At 42.5% G+C, this 21,046-nt stretch overlaps 1 protein-coding gene across 4 annotated transcripts in view; it reads left to right on the forward strand.

The window, feature by feature from the left end:
* Nucleotides 1–21,046, forward strand: part of LOC144599938 (protein FAM53A-like) — a 101,745-nt gene that overhangs the window by 77,351 nt on the left and 3,348 nt on the right. The gene's annotated exons all lie outside the window — the stretch shown is intronic.

Consider the following 21,046-nt stretch of genomic DNA (forward strand, 5'->3'; position numbering starts at 1 on the left):
GCGAGGGGGGATTGATGGGCAGAAAGTGGACAAAAGCCAGAGATGAAAAGATAGAAGGTTTGAGACAAAAGGATTGAACAATTGCAAAATGTGAAGCTAGAGGAAGAAATGTAGATGGGAGGGGTGAAATAGGTGGGAATCCAGAAGGGTACAGGGGAGAGAGTTGGAGAAAGGGGTGGGAAGAAAAAGTGTGGTGGGTGGGGGGGGGGGTGGTTAGGGGAAAGAAGGGGAAGGATTTAGCAGTTACTTAAAAATACCCAGAGGCACTCGGATGGGCATGAAGAAGAGGGACAGCAACGAAGAGTAATTTAAAACCATACTAGCAAATCTCCCCACATGTTCTTTCTGTAACATGCTTTATTCTTCAATAATTGCTTTAAAGGTTTGGGAGCATTATTTTAATATATTAGAAAATAGCAAACTGGTACCACAAAACCCACTGAGTAAGGTGCAAGAGATGCAAAGAGGGCAAGGCAATATTGATTGAATTAATTAATTGGAAGATGCAACGTGGAAGCAGGCCTCTCGGCCCACCATGTCAACGCCAACCAACCATCGATCACCCGTTTACACGAGTTCTCACTTTCGCAACCACTCCCCACACAATTTACTGGAGCCAATTAACCTACAGACCATACGTCTTTAGGATGACGGAGGAAACCGGAGCTCCCAGAGGAAACCCATACAGTCACGGGGAGAACTTGCAAGTAACGGCACCCGAGGTCAGGATCAAGCCCGGGTCCTCGGGCTGTGAGACAGCAGCTCTGCCGAGTGTGTCGCCCATTGTAACACGCACCAACTAAGTTCCCTGATTGGTGGCGACTGTTAGATCGATTTGAGAAGTTTGTTTGTATACTCTAATTCTCTTGCATGACTGTTGGCCTTTGAAGGTCAAGGTAATGTACAGACATGAGCATTAATTTGCCTTCACGCTGGGGAGGAACGATATGTCTCTTGTGGCATCTGCTTGTGGTTGCGACTGTGCCTTTTTGATGATTTGCACATGTTAGCATGAACTGAATTTGGGGATGTGGAAAGGATAGAAAGAAATGTGTGATAGTGGTTCAACCTGTGAGCTCTGAAACGGATCTCTGAGCTTGTGGCCAATTTAGACTGTGCACTACTTTGCCACAAACCAGCCTGTGGCAGGCAGTGAGATCTCTGCTGTTTGTGATGCAGCTGGATGTCGGACGCTGCAGCTGATAGCACTTGGGTGTTGTTTCTTTGCAACCAAGAATCTACTGTGCTGTGGGTTTTTTTTTAAAAACACAGTGCTGGAGTAACTCAGCGGGTCAGGCAGTCTCTGGACCCATTGAAGAAGGGTGCCAACTTGAAAAGTTGTCTCTCCATGTTCTCCAGAGATACTGCTGAATTGCTCCAGCACTTTGTGTCTTTTTTTGTAAACCAGCATCTGCAGTTCATTGTTCTACATCTGCTTCTCTATGGCCTGCTCGCCTTTACCTTTTCACACTTGTTCCTTTCTCATCTGTACTAAAAGCCCTGCTAGTTTATACTTTTATGGGGTTTGGTCCTACTGAGTTTGGCAGCCTTTTCTGTTACCTAATTTTATAATGGATGATTTGTCATTTCTCACAGTGAAATGGAAAAATCACCTTGCACATGAGATATTTAACTTGCAACTGATGGACAACCTGTGTCAGCATTTGAGAAGTTTTCCATGATTTCTTGTGACTGCGCCTTTGTCCATCGCATGTTAGCTCAGATTTTATTACTGTCAAACTATTAGAAGGAAAAGAGAAATGAGGGAAAGTTGATAAAAACTCAAAATATTTGATTTATCATGAGTTGCTTTACATTATGTTGGTAGTATTTCTTCATAAGAAACAAACATTATTTAATTTGATCCCTTGGTTAGATTTGGAAGCTGGCGTGCAATTTTGGATTTATGCAGACCTCAGAATAACTCACAACTATGTGTCACTAAACCTAAAACTGACAGCACAGACATTAATTCAACCATGAACATGATCTTTAGATAGCACTTGCAACAAAGCAGTAACCTTTCTCAATGAGGTATCCAAATCTTACAGGGAGGCTCAAAGCCACAATATTTTGAATGATAATTGCCTAGTATGTATTTTAATTAGACTGTGACCTAGTGTTTTATTTTGTAACAAATAGAATAGGAGTGTGCTATAAAATTGATTTAAGTCTGTTTGATAAATTTCAGTAAGAACAGAGCTGATCTGAATTTTGACATCGACATTTTCCTGCTTGATGTACAGAAATATTGACCTTAACCTTGAATACCTCTGTATTCTCCACCCGAGTGGGCCGTAGATATGGAGAATTCCAATTCCAAGAGAAGGAAATCCTCCATAAGGCATAGGAGCAGAATTATGCCTTTCAGCCCATTGAGACCACCCTGCCATTCAACCATGGCCATTCTCCTGCCTTCTACACATAGCCTTTGATTGTCTTCCTCCATTTCCGCATAAGTTCTCCTTATCGTGAAGTTATGCTCCCCTGCATTACCAAAATTAAGAAAAATATTTTGAATGATGACAGCTGTGGAGTTATGTCTGTTTTCGTTTGGAGCCCAAGCTTGCAAGCAGTCACGGTACAATGGATTTGTTGACCCTTGAGCTAATTATGCTGCTTGGTATTTTTTCTCCCAATAATATTAAGTTCCTCATTGTATTTTGCGCCTTTCTTAACTGCTTCTTTTAGTATGGTTCTATTGCCTTCCCTTGTGAAGATCGATACCAAATTTTAAATTTTATTTTTTTACTCTTTACTCGTTTCCCATTATTAATTCCTCTCTTTCAGTTTCTAATAGACAAATGTTTAATTTTGTTCCTCTTCCTTGTTTCGAATGCACTACTGTAATTTGTGTGAAGAGTTAGGTAACAGTTAAATATAAGGTTCAGTAAGGATTCTCTTGAAGTACAATGGTACAATGAATCCTGCTAAATTATTGAACTCATTCTTTCACCCATTGAAGAAATCCAAACAGTTTAGTCAATTCACTTAGGCTTTGTTTGAGCATTGGATTTGTGCACATTTTATGTTTTTTGGTTATTTTCTCTGCCCATGCCATGTACTGCAAGGGGTACATAAAATGTGCACTCACTTAGCGTGCAAGGTTGCCCAGTATAACAGCTTGTACAGGATATGCAAATAAAATCTCCAGTGTGCTTATCTCATTGATCTAAATACAAAGTTGATTTTTCGAACAAGCAGTATCTTATAAATGCTGATCACAGCTCCAAGAAGAATTGCACTGGGATTTATTGCTAATTTTATCAGTTGTAATATTTAAGTCTGACAAATGAGGTCAGAGTTGTAAGTAACAGGTTAATGATTTTGGGAAGAGAAAGATTTATTCTGTCATATAGTCCTCCATGCCTCGTAGCAAAATGTCGTGGGAAAATGAATTGGCGAATCATGGTAAGAATTCCCTTACAAAAACAACATTTCTCATTGCGGAGTATTATGCATGTCAGGACATGCTGAGAAAATTCAGTGAGCATTGTTGGGTAAAGAACACAGTTTTATTGTGGCAGTGATGACTGAATGGATAGAATGTGTTGCACCAGTATAGTTTGTGAAGATAACTTTTATAATTCCAGGGTGTTTTGGATTGTGATATCTATGATTCAGAACATGTTTAGCAAATGTTTTCTACCCAATGGCTGCTTTTTTGCAAAACAAAACACCGTAAAATATATGTACAAACTAATACATTGTTGGTGTGCAGAATTTCCTCCCAACCTCTCTTTTCCCGAATAAATATTAATATTGTTGAGAGAAGAATTATACCATGTGCTGGCAGAAAAACTTTGGTCAGAATCTATAGATTAACAGATTAAGAAATCTAAATAGGCTCTAGTGTCAAACGTTTGAACATTGTAATCAATCGTTTAGCAAGTTACAGTGGCTAGTTAAATACAAGTTACAGCACTCTAAGGTAGCGAAATGGTTGAGGAATTTTAGGATTGATTTTTTTTTGGATAAAGCAATGGGTTTAGAATAGAGGAAAATGGAGGTTCAGAAGGCTTCAGAGTGTGATAACATAAGGCCAAGAGAAAATAGAGAAGAGCAAAAGGTTTATGGATTAGGAGAAGTACGATTGGGTGTGAAACAAGGTGGGATGCAGGTCAAAATTAAATTTAAATACTATGGGAATTGTAAATTTATAGAGAAATGTGGGACAGATGGTTGAGCCTGTGTTGGTGGGAGATAAAGATGCGTAGACTGCCCTCCATAATGTTTGGGACAAAGACCTATCATTTATTTATTTGCCTCTGTACTCCACAATTTGAGATTTGTAATAGAAAAAAATCACATGTGGTTAAAGTGCACATTGTCAGATTTTAATAAAGGCCATTTTTATACATTTTGGTTTCTCTATGTAGAAATTACAGCTGTGTTTATACATGGTCCCCCCCATTTCAGGGCACCATAATGTTTGGGACACATGGCTTCACAGGTGTTTGTAATTGCTCTGGTGTGTTTAATTACCTCCTCAATGCAGATAAAAGAGAGCTCTCAGCACCTTGTCTTTCCTCCAGTCTTTCCATCACCTTTGGAAACTTTTATTGCTGTTTATCAACATGAGAACCAAAGTTGTGCCAATGAAAGTCAAAGAAGCCATTATGAGACTGAGAAACAAGAATAAAATTGTTAATGACATCAGCCAAACCTTAGGCTTACCAAAATCAACTTTTCGGTACATCGTTAAGAAGAAAGAGAGCACTGGTTAGCTTACTAATCACAAAGGGACTGGCAGGCCAAGGAAGACCAAGGAAGACCTCCACAACTGATGACAGAAGAATTCTCTATAATAAAGAAAAATCCCCAAGCACCTGTCCAACAGATCAGAAACACTCTTCAGGAGTCAGGTGTGGATTTGTCGATGACCACTGTCTGCAGAAGACTTCATGAACAGAAATACAGAGGCTACACTGCAAGATGCAAACCACTGGTTAGCCGCAAAAATAGGATGGTCGGGTTACAGTTTGCCAAGAAGTACTTAAAAGAGCAACCACAGTTCTGGAAAAAGGTCTTGTGGACAGATGAGACGAAGATTAACTTATATCAGAGTGATGGGAAAAGCAAAGTATGGAGGAGAGAAGGAACTGCACAAGATCCAAAGCATACCACCTCATCTGTGAAACACGGTGGTGGGGGTGTTATGGCCTGTGCATATATGGCTGCTGAAGGAACTGGCTCACTTATCTTCATTGATGATACAATTGCTGATGTAGTAGCACAATGAATTCTGAAGTGTATAGACGCATCCTATCTGCTCAAGTTCAAACAAATGCCTCAAAACTCATTGGCCGGTGGTTCATTCAACAGCAAGACAATGATCCCAAACATACTGCTAAAACAACAAAGGAGTTTTTCAAATCAAAAAATGGTCAATTCATGAGTGGCCAAGTCAATCACCCGATCTGAACCCAATTGAGCATGCCTTTTATATGCTGAAGAGAAAACTGGTGGGGACTAGCCCCGAAAACAAGCATAAGCTAAAGATGGCTGCAATACAGGCCTGGCAGAGCATCACCAGAGAAGACACCCAGCAACTGGTGATGTTCATGAATCACAGACTTCAAGCAATCATTGCATGCAAAGGATATGCAACAAAATACTAAATATGACTATTTTCATTTACATGACATTGCTGTGTCCCAAACATTATGGTGCTCTGAACTGGGGGGACTATGTAAAAACATAGCTGTAATTTCTACATGGTGAAACCAAAATGTTTAAAAATGGCCGTTATTAAAATCTGACAATGTGCACTTTAACCACATGTGATTTTTTTTTGTATTACAAATCTCAAATTGTGGAGTACAGAGGCAAATAAATAAATAATGGGTCTTTGTCCCAAACATTATGGAGGGCACTGTACATAACTAGATGAATTGCATTATAGAGAGAGAGAAGGGGGGGAGGGGGGAAGGAAGAAAGTTGAAAGAGATTTTGGGTAAACATATATGGAAATCACTGAACCTGTGAGACAACTGATGTCAAACGTTGGCAGTTGAGTTGCTTTTACATAATACCGAGCAGGTGGAGGTTGAAGTGGCACTATTGCAGAAGGCAATAGACACCCTCTACAGAGGACACATCAGGCAGAGGTCATGTGTTTCATCAACATGATGGGAAGCAAAAACCGAGAGAATCAAAGGAGCAGGATGTTGGCTAATGTTATAGAGCTTGACATGTAGAACTCTGGTGGATTAAAATTGGCTGTCTAACATCTTTTTATCCATTGTTCCAACTACTCTTTCCTTGGTGGATCTGATCCATTTGTCTTGGCCTAAGCTGGAACAGCTGCATTGGTCTCGTGTGGTCCTCGGGTGAGTGGCCTTGGGCAAAATGAATATTTTTCATCTATTTTGATGGTCAATTATTGTATATCTTTTAAAATACCCACTGAGATTGTGTCTCCATGTTTCAAACATGAGACAGTTCCAATTTTGGCCTATTCCAAGCTACTCTTTGGTCTCCATTTATGGGGGAATACTACAAATCTGCAGGCACAACATCCGCCGGCAATCATGCCTTTCACGAGGATCATGTCCTTTTGCTTTTGTGTAACTTTTCCTTAAGAAGCCATTTTTCTGGGTCACATCCTCTTTACTAGCTCTGGTACAGACGAAAGTTATATACTGCATTTAATTTTCACTGCCAGTTGTAAAGCAATTTGCATATTCCTCTGGACCTAAAGCACTGTCACAGATAACAGTGTTCTCCAGATTAGTAGGTTGCCAATTTCTTGAGTCTGCAATGTTGCTTGGGGTCATTTCCATCCTATCCACCTTTCACCTACAGCTCTTGGCAATTTTTCCTTTGATCCTCGATGTCTTTGTGCTTCTGGTTGCATTTTTTTAATCTCTCATAAATTGAGGCATGACAGTGTTCTTAAAGGCAAGTAACTCCCAGCTTCTTTCCAGTCGGCTATCATAGTTCCGGTGCCGAAAAAAGCCAAGATCTCCAACCTGAACGACTACCGCCCGGTTGCCCTAACGCCGATAGTCATGAAGTGCTTTGAGAGGCTGGTCCTCTCACACATCAAATCCAGCATCCCTGACTCACTGGACCCACATCAATTTGCATACAGGGCAAATAGATCCACAGAGGACGCCATCTCTCTGGCTCTTCACACTGTCCTGACTCACCTAGAGAGACAGGGCACGTACGTGAGGATGCTATTCATAGACTATAGCTCCGCCTACAACACAGTCATCCCCACCAAGCTCATCACCAAACTCCACCAGCTAGGCCTCAGCTCGTCATTATGTGACTGGATCCTGGACTTCCTGTTGGAACGACCGCAGGCAGTGAGAATGGGACCGCACCTGTCCTCCACTATCACCCTGAGTACCGGCACACCACAGGGCTGTGTTCTGAACCCCATGCTCTACTCCCTCTTCACACACGACTGTGTTCCTGCATTCGACACCAACACCATTGTCAAGTTTGCAGACGACACAACGGTGATCGGGCTTATCACCAACGGGGGTGAAACAAACTATAGAGCGGAGGTGCAGAACCTGGCGGACTGGTGCTCGGATAACAACCTGTCCCTAAATACCACCAAGACCAAGGAGCTGATCATCAACTTCCGTAGGTCACATAACGGGGAATATGCCCCGATCTCTATCAACGGGGACAGTGTGGAGAGAGTGTCCAGCTTCAAGTTTCTGGGCACTCACATTTCGGAGGACCTAACATGGTCCAATAACACTGCTGCGCTGGTTAAGAAGGCACAACAAAGACTGTTCTACTTAAGAACACTGAAAAAGTCTGGTCTACCCCAACAACTGCTGACGACCTTCTACCGCTGCACCATAGAGAGCATCCTAACGCATGGCATCCCTGTGTGGTACCTCAGCTGCACGGAAGCAGAAAGGAAAGCTCTACAGCGGGTAGTCCATAGAGCCCAGAGGGCCATCGGAACACAGCTACTAGACTTGGAGGGCATCTACAACACACGATGCCTCAGAAAAGCCACCAGCATCCACAAAGACTCTTCACACCCCTGCAACAGTCTGTTCGAACTCCTTCCATCGGGCAGACGATACAAGGCCTTCTACGCCCGCACCTCCAGACTCAGGAACAGCTTCATCCCCAGGGCCATAGCTGCTATGAACCGGTCCTGCTGAGCCGGATGGCCACAACGCATAGATCAACTTGCACTTTACCCTGTCTAAAAATGTTACAATTGTTTCGTTTCGTTGGGTTGCTGTTGTCTAAATTACTTAAATTATTGCATCGTATGGGAGGCGCATTCCCAATCTCGTTGTACCCCTGGGTACAATGACAATAAAGATATATTGTATTGTATTGTATTAAGTGGAAGGGCTTTATATAATAAAATTGTGAGTCCTATAGCTTTTTTTTCCCTTTCCCATGAGGAAGTACCTGACTTCCACTTGGTAGTTGACCAGTACTCATGCCTTTGAAACTAGAACCTTGCAGTGCAGGGATCTAACCTCAATAAAGGTTTTCAACAGGTGCTGGAGAGCTTTTATTTCTTCTTCCTTCTCCTTTAGTCTGGGGACTTTGGTGATATGCTAAAGCTGTACTTCAGGAATCAATCCAGGAAGTGCTGGAGCGTATTTGATTACTTTCACAGGACAAAGGAAGCGAGCACAAAGTAAAGTATTCTTTTTCAATTCATGTTAATCTAGCATTGCAAACAACTGGCCAGTCTGCGTTGTATTATCAAAACCAGTCAGGGGTTTATTCTGAAGCTACTCAAAGTGCCAGTCATTGATTATGTCCAGTGTATTATTGATTCATTGATTATGTCTAGTGTAGGGCATTTATTTATAGTGCTGCGTCTGATCTTGACACTCGGGTGTGAAGGCATCTACATTAATGGCAATCCCCGCCCAGTGCTGTTCATATCACTGCAACACCAGCCACTGGAATGTCAAATCAGCTCACAAAAAAATTACTTGAACAAGAATGCCTGTCGTTCCAGATATTTTCTGATGGATTAAACGCACCGGTGCAGGGATGTGACGATTAGCTGTACACAGCTCTGATCTAGGAGCCATATGTTCTAATTTGGATTCTGGTGTTATGATTTGACAGGATGTTAATAAATTGGGGAATTGGGGGCAGAGGAGTGTGGATCCAATTCTGATCCTGACTGGTCATGATTGAGGTACTGGTACAGGGGTACTGATTGAGAATGATCAGCCATGATCACATTGAATGGCGGTGCTGGCTCAAAGGGCCGAATGTCCTCCTCCTGCACCTATTGTCTATTGTCTATTGTCATTGCAACTGCATTGTATAATAGGTGGCACGGCAACAATTCATACGCAGGGAAACCTTAACTATCTTATTTCCTAGTCTTCCTCAGGCCATGGGGCTATTGAGATCCAATGTAGTCGTCAAGTTGATGTTTTGACTGAGATCCATGAATTTAGCTGAGACCTGGTGTAGAGACTGGGTGGCTTCCATCCAGCTGCCAGTAATAGTATCTCTCCTCCACCTTTACACAATAAAAGTTAATGTTGTTGGCAGTTGACTGTGTGTACTAGTCTCCTGGTTACCAGTATACCTGGAATCTATTCAGCTCCTTTTATGTGGGTGTGTCGAGTAAATACTAGCAAAATGCTTTTTGTAAAGTAATGTGTTTTTGTCCATATAAGTGTGTTGTAGGCTGAGATTAAATGTTCTTATTAACCAAGAATTTTTTTTCATGATCATTTGATAAGAATGGCACAATGAAAAGAAGGAGCTATTTGCTCTTTGTTACCCAACCATTGATATAAGGGAGGTAATTATATGCTCCTGTGCAGATTGGCGTGATGTCTAATCTCAGAGGATGAGGGGTGATCTTATAGAGGTGCACAAAATGATGAGAGGAATCGATCGGGTAAATGCAGTCTTTTGCCTAGAGTAGGGGAATCGAGAACCAGAGGACATAGGTTCAAGGTGGGGGAGGGGGTGATGTTTGATAGGAACCTGAGGGGTAACTTTTTTACACAAAGGGTTGGGATATGGAACGAACTGCCGGAGGAGGTCGTTGAGGCAGGTACTGTCATAACATTTAAGAGACATTTGTACAAAAGTGACATAAGTACATGCATTTTGGGCCAAGAGTGGGCAGGTGGGACCAGTGTATGGAGCATGTTGGTCGGCATGGGCAGGTTGGACCGAAGGGCCTATTTCACTCCCTATGGTTTTATGACTCAGACCCGAGGGGAGGTGTGTTTCTGAATCTACTGAGGAAAGGCACAAAATGCTGGAATAACTCAGTGGGTCAGGCAGCATCCCTGGAGAACATGGATGGATAGGACTCAACACTTTTTGAATCGGCCCACTGGGAAGTCGGAGCAATGATTGGGGAGCACAGATTTTCTTTTATGCTCTTGGTTTTACGTTGCGGAGGCTAACTGAAATGTGGTCGGCCCTGAGACTTCCAAATCACTTGATCACATTGATTAACAATTTAACCATGGGCCACCTGGACAGATTAAACAGCAATATTAGATGGTGCAACAATAAATCCAAAATCATATGGCAGAAAACAGATTGTGGGCTGCCAAATACATTTAGAGCTTGGATGAAGAAGGGCTAATTTTAACCAGTACACATGCCTATTGGTGTAATTTGCAGTTTCCCGCTGAAATACTATTTGGTTGTTCTTGTCCTTCTCCAAGTACACAATGCCTATAATATTCCATCCTTGCTGTTATGGGATGGACATGTAAGGCCAACAGCTTCAAACACCACACAAAGTTGATGGGCAGGCTGCCAAGTACGTACTCTGAATGTACTCTCAATGTTAGTTGTAATTCAATCTTGTTTCAGGTTGACATCTAAATTCTCAAGCTGTCCCCAAGGGGATTTTATTTAAAGAGAGGCTTTGATGTTCTTCATCTTGTACCGGTTCATATTAGGAAATGCATAACCATTTTGTGGTTTCAGCACCCGGTGTGTTCATCCCAAGTTAAATAGTCTAGATACACTATGTAGATTTTGATATGTTCTGCTAAACATTCACAGATTCTATGCAGTGCAGGTTTTGCTTACTAATACTCCCAGAATTTGCTTACTAATACTCCCAGAATTGCTGTGTGGGTTTAATGTTCCATTTAACCTGAGGAGTAACTTGGTCTACAGAATTCACCAGTGAAACACAGCCTGTGGAGTAGTGAAGCCCATGTCATAAAGTCATAAGTGATAGGAGCAGAATTAGGTCATTCGGCCCATCAAGTCTACTCCACCATTCAATCATGGCTGATCTATCTTTCCCTCCTAACCCCATTCTCTTTCCTTCCCCATTATCCCTGACACCCGTACTAATTTTAGTATGGGTACTCGTGTCACCCGTACTCATTTAGTTGTTCCCTGCTGCTGTCATAGTGGGGGACTTATCATAGAGAATGTGTGTGTTGTGTGATTATTTATTTTGGTAACAGTGGGTGTGTGGTTGTAACGTGTAGCAATCTTCAGGTGAGTGCAGGGTCACACTGATTGTTTCATTGTTTGATGGGAATGGGGTTAGAATATAGAACAGCATAGGAACAGGCCATTCAGCCCACAATGTCTATGCCAACCATAATGCCAATTTAAACTCAACCTATCTACCAGCACTTGGTCAGTATTCTCCTCACCCTACATGTGCTGTTTAAATGCCTCTTAAATGGTACTATTGTATCTGCTAACATCACCTCCCATGGCGATGAATTCCAGGCACACACCACTGTGTAAAAGAAAAGGCTTGCCTTGCAAATCTCTTTTTAAACTTTCCCTATCCATCGTAAATCTATGATCTCTAGTCTTTGACATTTTCACCCTAGGAAAAAGACTCTATTTATCCTATGCCTCTCTTAATTTTATAAAATTCTATCAGATCACCCCTGTCTTTGACATTCCAGAGAAAACAATCCTAGTTTGTCCAACCCATCATATAGCTAACACTCTAAGAAACATCCTGGTGAATCTCTTTTGCCCCTTCTCCAAAGCCTCTACAGTTTTTCTCTAATGTGGTGACCAGAGCTGCCACTGCTCAAAATGTGGCCTAACCAAAGTTTTATACTGTCGTAACATGGTTTCTCAAGTTTCATACTTGTTTTTATCAGTCTGGACATTGAGTATGTCACTGACCCTATCTATTTCTGTCGCCCCTTTCAGGGAGCTTTGGAATTTCTCCCCATGATCCTTCTGTACATAAGTGCTCTTAAGAGTCCTGCCATTTACTGTATACTTTCCTTACATTTGACCTCCAAAAACACATCACCTCACACTAGTCTTGATTAAACTCTATCTGCCATTTCTCTGTCCATATTTCCAACTGATCTATATTCTGCTGTATCCTTTGACAACCTTCCTCACTAAAAGATTATTGAGCCAATTTTGAGTCATCTGAAAACTTGTGCATCAGCCCACCAACATTTTTGTCCATATCATTTATATGTACCACAAGCAGCAGAGGTCCTTGCATTGACCTCCAATCTGAATAACGCCCCTCCACCAATACCCTCCGTCTTGTATGGCCAAGCCAATTTTGAAGCCAATCTATCGTCCCTATGGATCCTATGTCTCAGTCTTCAGGATCAGCCTACCATGATAAACTGGTTGAATGCCATTTCAAAATCCACACAGAAAACATCTGCTACCCGTCCCTCATCAGTCATCTTTATTACCCTCCCAAAAAATTCAATCAAGTTTGTAAGGCATGACCTCTCCTGCACAGAGCCATGCAGTCTATCCCGAGCAAATCTCTGCTGACCTAGATTTGTGTAAATCCTACCTCTCAACATCCTGGGATAGATTCCGTCAGGCCCTGAGTAGTTATCTGCCATAATGTTTTTCAAATGACGCAACACCACTTCCTCCATGATATCAACATGCCCCAGAACATAAATGTAACCCTCCCTGATCTCACTATATAACTCCTGTCGTTTTCTTTGGTGAATGCAATACAAAGTGCTCATTGGTATCTCGACCACTGCTGGCCCCAGGCACAAATTCTCTCCAAACATAAATTTGTCCGTGAGTGGTCCTGCCCACTCACTAGTTACCCTCTTCTTTTTAATCTACATATAAAATGTATTTTCCTTAATCCACTAAGGGCCTTTCATGGCCACTTTTAGCCCTCCTGGTTACCTGCCTGAGTTCTTTCCTGTTTTGTTTATATTCCTCAAGTACCCTGTCCTATTTCAGTTTCCTGAAGCTTCTATATGCGTCCTTCAGCAAAAAAACAAAGCACTGCAGGAACTCAGCGGGTCAGACAGCATCTGTGTCGTGGAAAGATAGGTGACTTTTCAGTCTGGACCCTCCTTGAGACTGAATCGGCGATTCCAGCATTTGCCGTTTCTTGTGTCTCCGTATGCTTCATTTATCTTTTTGACAAAATTTGAAACATCGTCGTCCAAGGTATCCAGACCTTTTCCTCAATGAATCGAAGAACATTCCTATGGTCCTGAATTCTGATCAACTGGTCTTTAAACGATTCCCACATGTCAGTTGTGGACTTGCCCCGTAACACCTGCTCCCAATCTAATCTCCCAGCTCCTGCTTAATACTGTTGTAATGCATCTCCCACCCCCACAGCCCCCGACTCCCAGTTTAGCACTTTCACCTGAGCTCCAGCTGTGGGGGAGGAGGAGGAAGGACATCATCGTTAATGTCTGATCATGTGAACGGATGTGTGACAATCCATGTGCCGTGTCATGTACTCTCAACAGTGCATTATGAAAAAAATGAGTCGTGTTCTTTTCTTTCCCCCATATTTCAATCTGCACGAGCAGCATAGGGTTTGGGGGATTCTCTGTGGGTCTTGATTCTTCAATGTTGTTGTTTTTGATGATGCCTTGTTTTCTCTTGTAATTATTTTCAAACGGGATTGGGGGAACTATGTTTAATTCATTCTAACCAGACTTTTCCAAATTGGGAATAATTCTGGAGATAAGCCAGACATGCTGGAAGAGGTCGCTCTGTATCTTCACTGATTTTGTCGAGTCTTAGAAGCGAGTTTAAAATAGCTCTTTCTACTAGCCAAATAATCTCCGATTTGCTTATGCTCGAGTTGTATTTCACTGGAATGCCTCACTGCCTTAAGTACTGAAATTCTGCTTTTTTTGAATGTTCGATTTGTGAAAAGATTTTAGCTGATACTAATTATTAACCTTGAAGAGTATCGGAAGGGCTTCTTGACAACTATAACCTGCACTCTGTTTCGTTTTGTTGAAGGTTGTGATGCAGTGATTGTTTTAAACCAAATAAGGATCCTAGCAGCACTATTAGATTGATTGAACAAAGGTGGAGTTCAGGGGCCACATGGTGGAGAGGCTGGAGGGTGGGGGGCTATAATGGTACATTGACTTCAGGGATCATCGACATAGTCACAACAGAGGTTGGACAGAATGCTGCTTCTGAATTGCAGAATTGGAATCCACTCTCTTTGCCTCTCATGGCTCCTAGGACAGTGTGTGGTATAAAGTGCACAGGTACAGCTTTACCAGAGACGCAGGTGGAGTATAGGTTTGCCATGTTGCACTTTTGCTGCTCGTTGACAGACCTGACGTCTGTGCTCACTGTGGTTAAGAAGGCCTCTTGTTATCCTCTCCTATCAACCACTTCCTCTTCTCCACCCTCCTCCCTTCCCAGATAGACAGCAGTGCTCAGCAAATGTGCACAGGGTTTCACACAGCTCGGCTCAGCTTGTCAAGGACAGCTTATTTGATGCAGTCGGCCTTCATTCTTCTTGCCTTGCACAGTTTTCGTACCACAGTAGAGGTCGAGAGCATAGCATCAGGTTTCAAGCTCCCAGTTGTTCACTATGGCAACTGTTGTGGCATTACGGACATAACCTGGAGCTGGTACAGTTCCAATCAAGGCTCCAGAGAAACAACTGACCCTTCACCTTTGTAGGAAAGAACTGCAGATGCTGGTTTAAATCGAAGGTAGACACAAAATGCTGGAGTAACTCAGCGGGACAGGCAGCATCTCTGGAGGGAAGGAACGTTTCGGGGTCGAGACTCAAAACATCACCCATTCCTTCTCTCCAGAGATGCTGCCTGACCCGCTAATCCATAATTTTTACTCTTTCTCTCTTGGAAATGGATATGGATCTTTGATCGTAGACTAAAATTTTGCTAAATTTGGTAATTTTCCCCCAAGTTGGCTCATTTGCTGAGATATCTAATGATCCAACCTTTAGGAGGTTCAGAACAGAGGCTGGTGCTGCAATTACTGGTGTTGGTATAGGTTTATTATTGTCACAATGTACGGAGATACAGTAAGAATCTTTGTTTTGCCTGCCAACCAGGCCAATCGCAACACATATGAATACATCAGGTCGTGCAAAGAGAAAATCAATCGAGTGCAAAATATAGTGTTGCAACTGCAGAGAGAGTGCAGAAAGGCTAATGATGTGAAGGTGGAACGAGGCAGCTCACGAATTCATCTGTGGCATGTGAGAGGTCCATTCAGTAGTGTGGGAGGAGCTGGTCCTGAATCTGGTGGTACCTGCTTTCGAGCTTTGGTACCTTTTGCCAAATGGGAGAGGGGAGAAAAGAGAGTGAATGGGGTTTGATTATGCTGGCTGTTTACGGGAGGCAGCGTGAAGTGTGCGGGTACTTGATTGGGGGGTGGGGTCGTGAGGCTGGTTTGTGTGGTGGACTGGCAGTGAACTGGTACACATGTATGCAGCATTCAGTACTAGCTCTCTCCATCTCACCCTTCTTCCCTTATTTTCACTCATCTCTCCCTCACCTCTCTGCATCCCCTCCCTTCTCTCTCGAAATGGCCCCTACTCTCTCAAAATACTCTGTGCCTGGTGCCCGTGACACTCCCATCTCTTTCCCCCGTCGACCAGAAGATCCAAAACATTAACTCCGTCTCTCTTCACTCAAATGCAGCCTGATTTGCTGAGTATTTCCAGCATCTTCTACTTTTATTTTAGATTTGTAGCACCTGCATTTTTTTCCACATATCTGAATCCTCAGTGGTTACAGAATGGATTTCTGTAATTGACCTTGAGATGATAGGGGGGGTATCAAGGAACTATTTTTGATTGTTACTTTGCTACTTGAGAGTCGGAAGCAGTGAACATGTGGGCCCAAATTCCAGAACAGGAGTGCCCACAGAAAAGAGTGCCATGCAATAGACCATAGCAGATCTTCAACACAAACACAAGGAACTGCAGATGCTGGAATCTTAAGCAAAAATCAAAGTACTGGAGAAACTCAGCATTCTCTGTGGAAGGAATGAACAGACACTGTTTTGGGTTGGGACCCTTCTTCAGATGCTCAGCAGTGAATTACTGATGAAGTGACCTATTATCAAGGTGCCCTATTTTGAAAACAAGGAACAGCAGATGCTGGTTTACAAAGAAGACACAAAGTGCTGGAGTTACTCAGCGTGTCAGACAGCATCTCTGGACAACATGTTCTCCGTGCTTTCATGGATATGTGATTGGCACTCTTGAGGAAGAGTGCTGATCTGAAACTTTGCCTTTCCATGTTCTCCAGAGATGTTGCCTAACCTGCTTAGGTACACCAGTAGTAACAAGGGCCCTTTTAAAGGGTGGCCTTGAGTTTTTACAGCACAATGACTACATGTTTCTTTAACCCAATTGTCTGTATAAGAAAAGAAAATGTTTTAATTGTTTCAGAGAATCTAAAGTACTTGGTAGGGAAATAACTTTCCAAGGAGCCTGCCTTTAAACATGGGCTCAGCCCCAGCCATTGACACAGATTCATCACCTGCCCACTCATGCATCACAGGCACTGTGCTGCATAACTATGCCGGCCCTTCACCACTCCCAGTGAATTACTGAAAAACAACCAAATGAATCTTATCTTCCACTGTTACAACTGATAAATATAAAATCTCTAAACTTTTTGGCCGGTGTTAGTGGATAAACAATGTGAAGTAGATGCTCACTGAGTTCTTAACTGCCGATGAAGTGCATTACAGAATGGCCAGTCTCGTACATTTGAGGCCTGCAGAGCTCAATCAAAGTGTGTGCACTTCATCCAAAGGTTGTTGCAGATCTAGCAGCCCTGACAGTTGTTAGTCACTTGACACAATTTATAAAAGGCACGACAGCCTTATTTTAAAAATACTTCATCACTTCCCTTTGTTGCATTGGATATAAAGTACTTTACCATATCTGCAAGTTTAATCAAGTCACTTGTTTTCACACTGCAATCACTGCAGAGCACTGGTGAGACCAGTGTTAGAATTGGAGGAACAGCACCTCATATTTTGCTTGGGCAGCTTGCATTGATTTCTCTAACTTCAAGTAACCCTTGCTTTCCCTTTCCCTCTGTCCTCCCCCAACCTGGTTCTCTGATTAGTTTCACTGTTTGTATGCCTCGTTGTCATCTTCCCCTCTGCCATCAATGAACCATTCTACATTTCCTTGATCATCGTCTCCCTGTCCTGCTGAGTTACTCAGCATTTTTTGTCTGTATTCGGTGAAAACCCAGCATCTGCAGTTCCTTCCAACACAGTGTTAGACATATCAGAAATGGAGTTTTATCCATTTCCAGATATAATGGCATCTCACCTCTACTTTTTGTCGGAAATATGTGGAAGAACTCGTACCTCAGAAACACCTTTGATCTTGTAATCTTCTTTGTTATATGCCCAAAATCCTGTCCACTACCTGGTTAATGTGAATGTCAATGAATTTTTGTCCAATTTTTATAATTCCTAGACTCGGATGCTTGTACAATTTCATGAATTTCTCATCGCACCTCCTGCTATATAAGGTGAACCTCTTCTGCTTATGGCTTGTGTCATGATGCTTCTCTGTTTTAATCCTTATGCGCCGTTTCCTGAGTGATCGGTCCACTGAGCTTCCATCAGGAGTGCTTGCAGCTGGTCCACGTAGGTTTTGAGGTTGTGGCCGGGGACTACATCTGGACCCTCAGGGGTTTCACCCTCAGGAGGCCAATCTGATGTCTGCAACTGTGACCATGAGTACAGGCACACCAGAGACCGTTGGGAAGACTACATCCTTCTTCCTACTTTCTGGTCTAAGCAAGCATAGAAGGCGTTGACCTTGTCGGGGAGGGACCTGTTGTTGCCTGCAGTACTTTATTTCATATGGCAGTTTGTGGCAGGGGCCACACAGCATTAACATAAAGAGCAATGTTGGGGCCCCAAGTCCTTGACTCCCTAAATGTAGTAACATGGGTTTATGAAATGGTAGAGAAGGTGTATGAAGTAGTTGTTAAATGGTAAAGAAGATGATGAAGCTAGCCTTCATCAGTTGGGGCATTCAGAACAAGAGTCAGGAAATCATGTTGCAGCTTTTAGTACTTTTGGTTAGACCACATTTAGGGTATTGCGTGCAGTTCTGGTTGCCCAATACAGGAAGGATGCAGAGGCTCTGGAGAAGGTGCCGAATTAAAGGTATTGGTTGGACAAATTAGGATTTTTTATTTCTCTGCAGCGTTAGGGATAGATGGGAGATCTGATAGAAATATGTAAAATTATGAGAAGCGTACATAGTTAGGACCTTTTTCCTCAGGACTGAATTGTCAAGGACTGGAAGGCATTGTTTTTAGGTGAGAGGGAGAAAGTTTAAAGGAGATGTGCGAGGCAGGTTTTCTGCACAGGGTAGTGGGTGTCTGGCACGCACTGCCAGGGGTGGTGGTGGAAGCCGATACTACAGCGGTGTTTAAGAGGCTTTCAGATAGGCATGTGGATGTGCAGGGAATACAGGGATATGGATCACTTGACAATGGAAACTTCAACCTGAACGTGCAGACAGATGAAATCGGTTTAATTTGGCATCATGTTTGGCACAGACATTGTGGCTGAAGGACCTGACCTGTTCCGGTGCTGAACTGTCCTAAGTTCTACATCATCTTCCTGGGAGTGCTTTCATGTTTTAGATAAATGGGGAAAATCTGAAATGTTGTTCTATGTTAAAAAGCTATTTTAAATACAGCTGCTTGCTGGTGAACACATTTGATAGGGGTGGAGACCTCCGTTGAACTGGTGTCCCTTAGCCGATGTAAACAGCCTATGCAAAATAGTCTGTTTATTTGCCAAATGGAATTTTGACGTCTTTTAAAATAACATAGGAATTTATTTTATAGTAGCCACTTAAGAATGCTGTTACTCAAACATGTTATCATATCATATCATATCATATATATACAGCCGGAAACAGGCCTTTTCGGCCCACCAAGTCCGTGCCGCCCAGTGATCCCCGTACATTAACACTATCCTACACCCACTAGGGACAATTTTTACATTTTACATTTACCCAGCCAATTAACCTACATACCTGTACGTCTTTCATGCCTGAAAATTACCAGAAAATAACTGGCTGATCATTTTAGAAACAAACGGTATTGTCTATAGTTAGAAAGGTACTTGGGCTAAAATTGAAACTTCCTTGAACAAAAGCTGCCGAAGAGGAAGAGTTTGAATTTCCGAGAGTGAGGTGAGGGCATTTGAATTTAGCACAACCAAATCTGGACTTCCATGCATTGATATGTAACTGCACAAATAGCTGCGTATTCTGCCAGAATCATCATGTCTGGCACATTTAAGTAGAAGCTGCATGCCAGTGAACAAAATATTCCAAAGCCCACAACGGCCTGCTGTAGACAGCTGGCTTTGTTTCCCTGAGCCAGTGGACCAGGATCAGCCTTGCACTGCAAAAATGCAGGAACCTCCTTGACATCCTTTTGTCCATCTGCATTGAAACTCTGAGATGTTCCCACACTTGGCCTTGCAATGATTCCAGGTTTCAACACTCTTGTCCGCTCTCCCTGTTGGTAATTTAATTGGAGTGTGCTGATAAATGGTTTCTCAGCAGCAGGGAAACAACAGCCCAAAACAATTAAATGATTGGTGGACTTTTTATATATAAAAAGGATGCAAGGCCTGCTGTTTATTGAGGGATGTGGTTTAATTTATTGGAAATGCCACTCCTTGCTAACAAAAGCTGATACGTAAAGTTCTCACTTTTTATCCTCCTCGTAGCTACAACAGCCTGTGCCTGGTGTTTTATGTGCATTTGTTTTATTTACAATAAAGTACATTTAAACCCACTTTTGACGATGGCTGGTTGAAAGGAAGATTACTGGCACCTAAGAATTGTGAGGGGAGGGGAAGAACCAGGCAAAATATGATTTTTGTGCAATTCCATAGACATACTCGGGTGGGTCTCTGATCATTAATGTATTTTAGGCCTAGCAAAGGGTTGGGGCCTGGAGATGGATGGGGGTGAAAGGCTTTGTTATCTTTTGCAATCATCTGCAGATTCGGATCTCCTTTGATTTCTCACTGCAAAAACAATTGGTTGATTTTTCTCACTGATTAGATTTTAAAAAGATGTCCTTTCCCCTCTCTCAAAATATACTGGCATTATTTAATAAACATCGTGAGTTGTCAGTCACTTTCGTTCTTTCTGTTTGTTAAATGAGACCAACGTAAATATACAAAAGCTTGTGAGATGCAGCAGACTATTCTGTTTTTCCCCTGTCAGTGGCTGTTCCAGGCACTGTTCTTTAGCTGAGAGGCCTGATGACTGGTCACATCACAGCTCCCCTTCTCTTCAATCACTTACAAGAAGGTATTTTTTCAATGCTATCCATTTCTGTTTTTTGTGGGGAGAAGTCTCCCTGCCCCCCTCCAAGAGCTGTCCAGACTGCGACAGTGTAAAGCTGTACCACATGGGTCAGGAAAGTCACTGAAGTAATGACCTGCGTTGACCCCGTGCCCTTCATTGAACTCTGGGTCAATGAACATCACAACCAATTAAATAATTTGAAGCAGTAGAGTTACTGGATCAATTCTTTATTTTTCTTCAATTAGCTAATGAGTTGTGAAATATTTGCCATTCTAGCTTCCTCCACAATGTGCGGGGAGGGTGAGGGATAACGTCTGTACCCCTGTGGAAGTGTATGCAAGCCTACATGAATCTCAGCATCTCTGGAATTATTTCACATACCCTAAACTATTGAGACTTTCAATAAGGATCCATAAACAAGATCCAGTCTGAAGAAGGGTCCCGACCTGAAACATCACCTATCCATGTTCTCCAGAGATGTGGCCTGACGCGCTGTGT

The sequence above is a fragment of the Rhinoraja longicauda genome, chromosome 14 (assembly GCF_053455715.1).
Source record: "Rhinoraja longicauda isolate Sanriku21f chromosome 14, sRhiLon1.1, whole genome shotgun sequence".
NCBI classification, from domain to species: Eukaryota; Metazoa; Chordata; class Chondrichthyes; order Rajiformes; family Arhynchobatidae; genus Rhinoraja; species Rhinoraja longicauda.